Source organism: Rattus rattus, chromosome 11 (assembly GCF_011064425.1).
Source record: "Rattus rattus isolate New Zealand chromosome 11, Rrattus_CSIRO_v1, whole genome shotgun sequence".
Taxonomy (NCBI): domain Eukaryota; kingdom Metazoa; phylum Chordata; class Mammalia; order Rodentia; family Muridae; genus Rattus; species Rattus rattus.
This window is the reverse complement of record NC_046164.1, coordinates 33,963,002-33,965,726: the sequence shown is the minus strand read 5'-3', so window position 1 is coordinate 33,965,726 and position 2,725 is coordinate 33,963,002. Positions and strand designations below refer to the sequence as shown.

The 2,725-nt window shown below is 44.5% G+C and overlaps 1 non-coding gene across 1 annotated transcript; it reads right to left on the bottom strand.

Annotated features, from left to right (window-relative positions):
- Nucleotides 1-1,117: 1,117 nt before the first annotated feature.
- LOC116913042 lies at nucleotides 1,118-1,224 on the bottom strand. The gene has a single exon (XR_004389578.1). It is a non-coding gene; the product is annotated as a U6 spliceosomal RNA (small nuclear RNA).
- Nucleotides 1,225-2,725: the final 1,501 nt, after the last annotated feature.

Genomic DNA, 2,725 nt, shown 5'->3' with positions numbered 1-2,725 from the left:
CTAGGGTGGCATTTGGGCCTAGCCACTTATCAATGAGTGCATACCATGTGTGTTTTTTCTGTGATTGGGTTACCTCCTCAGGATGATATTTTTCCAGTTCCAACCATTTGCCTATGAATTTCATAAAGGCATTGTTTTTGATAGCTGAGTAATATTCCATTGTGTAGATGTACCACATTTTCTGTATCCATTCCGCTGTTGAGTGGCATCTGGGTTCTTTCCAGCTTCTGGCCATTATAAAGTGGTTGATAAAACATAGTGGACACATGTCTTTTTATATGTTGGGGCATCTTTTGGGTATATGCCCAAGAGAGGATAGGATCCTCAGGCAGTTCAAAGTCCAATTTTCTGAGGAACCTCAGACTGATTTCCAGAATGGTTGTACCTGTAAAATCCCATAGGAATGGAGGAGTGTCTAAGAGATCCTCGCCAGCATTTGCTTGTCACCTGAGTTTTTGATCTTGCCATTCTCACTGGTGTGAGAAAGGTCAGGGGATTGTTTTGATTTGCATTTCCCTGATGACTAAAGATGTTGAACATTTCTTTAGGTTTCTCAGCCATTCGCATTCCTCAGCTGAACAATGGGCTTTGTTTAGCTCTGAACCCCATTTTTTAAACTGGGTTATTTGTCTCCCTGTCTAACTTCTTGAGTTCTTTGTATGGCTTTTGGATATAAGGCCTCTATCGTTGTAGGATTGGTAAAGATCTTTTCCCAATCTGTTGGTTGCCGCTTGTCCAACTGCAGTGTCCTTTTGCTTTTACAGAAGCTTTTGTAGTTTATGAGATCCCATTTGCATTCTTGATCTAAGCACAAATTGAGTGTTTTGTTCAGGAAATTTTTCCAGTGCCATGTGTCGAGATGCTGCCCTAGTTTTCTTCTATTAGATTGAATGTATCTGGTTTGGTGTGGAGGTCCTTGATCCACTTGGACTTAAGCTTTGTACAGGGTGATAAGCATGGATCGATCTGCATTCTTCTTCATGTTGACCTCCAGTTGAACCAGCACCATTTGCTGAAAATGCTATCTTTTTTCCATTGGATGGTTTTGGCTCCTTTGTCAAAAATCAGGTGCCCATAGGTGTGTGGGTTCATTTCTGGGTCTTCAATTCTGTTCCATTAAAAATATGGAAGCTTCACGAATTTGCGTGTCATCCTTGCGCAGGGGCCATGCTAATCTTCTCTGTATCGTTCCAATATTAGTATATGTGCTGCCAAAGCGAGCCCGGCAAAGTGGTTTTAAAGGCAAGCATCACACAGACCACAGTGCCGTCACTCTTACATGAGAGGCAGAGTAACCCCGCAACATCTGTTTTTACAGAACATAGCAGTTATTTCAGAGACACCACGGCTGCTGAGTTTTATTTAAACCTGTATCAGTGTCAGTTTAGTCTGTACGAAGATTAATTGTGTTGGTTAATCCCGCTGGACCACGGACAAATCATCTCAAATGTGTTGTCAAGGTGAATGTGGCTGTTAAAGGGCGGGATGGGGGCTGGAGAAGTATTTAAGCAGACACAAAATGGAATCAGGACAAGATGGCATTACCTTACTCCGGTGACCTTTCGTGATGAAATATTTACAGGCCCAGTCTTATTTACCATTTCTCTCTCTGGGTGGCTTGGTCCTGGAGCCCTAAGTACAGGGCAGGAATGAAGAAAGGACCATTGCACAATACATATACAGAAAGCTGGAGCGAGGTGGGTGTGTGCATTCTCATAGAGTGGCACCCACTACTACCACCTCATAGACCTCAACTTGATCTTTCCGCTCAGCACAGGAGAGGATTGGCTAGTCTCTACAGAAGGTCTCTGAAGGCCGGCAGTCTCCGGCTGTAAACATCGGCGAGGAGGAGGAAGCTGCGGTCAACAGAGTTTTGTATACACTGATCAGTCATCCTTAAACACTGGTGCTTGGACCGGAGGAAAAGACACATTGAGGGCTCTGAGCCTGGCCCATATGGGGGATGGCTTTGGTCTTCCTCATAGCTGTAACCATGTCAGCAATACACTCACAGTTTCACTCCTGCAGTGCTTCCTCTGCATCCTACACGTATGCAGCTAACACACCTACTGTGTGTGTATTAGCACAGAGCATATCAAGTCCAGAGGATGTTTTCTAGCCCTTCCTCTCCAACCTCCCAGGTCTCTCTCTTCCCTCCTTCCCTCCCCTCCTCTCCCCTCCCCTCCCCTCTCCTCCCCTCTCCTCCCCTCTGTCTCTCTCTTTGTCTATCTGTTTCTCTCTCTCTCCCTCCTTCCTAAGATTTACATTTTATTGTAATTTTATTTTTTTAATTTTTTTAAACTTTTATTTCACCTATACTGATGCTTTTCTGAAGTGTTTTACCTATGCTGCATATGCAGGCTCTGTGTCCAGAGTGGCCAGTAGAGGGCACCGGATCCCTTGGAACCGAAGTTATAGAAAGTTGTGAGCCACCGTAGAGGTTCTTAAGACCTGAACCCAGGTCTCCTGGAAAGTGCTTTTTTAACTGCTGAGCCATCTCTCCAGTCCCAGGTCTTATATCTTTTTTAAAAACAGGTTTATTTATTTATTTTATATGAACACACCGTCGCTATCTTCAGACACACACAGAAGAGGGCATCAGATCTCATTACAGATGGTTGTGAGCCACCATGTGGTGGTTGGGACTTGAACTCAGGACCTCTGGAAGAGCAGTCAGTGCTCTTAACCACTGAGCCGTCTCTCCAGCCCTTAACTGCTGCTTCTT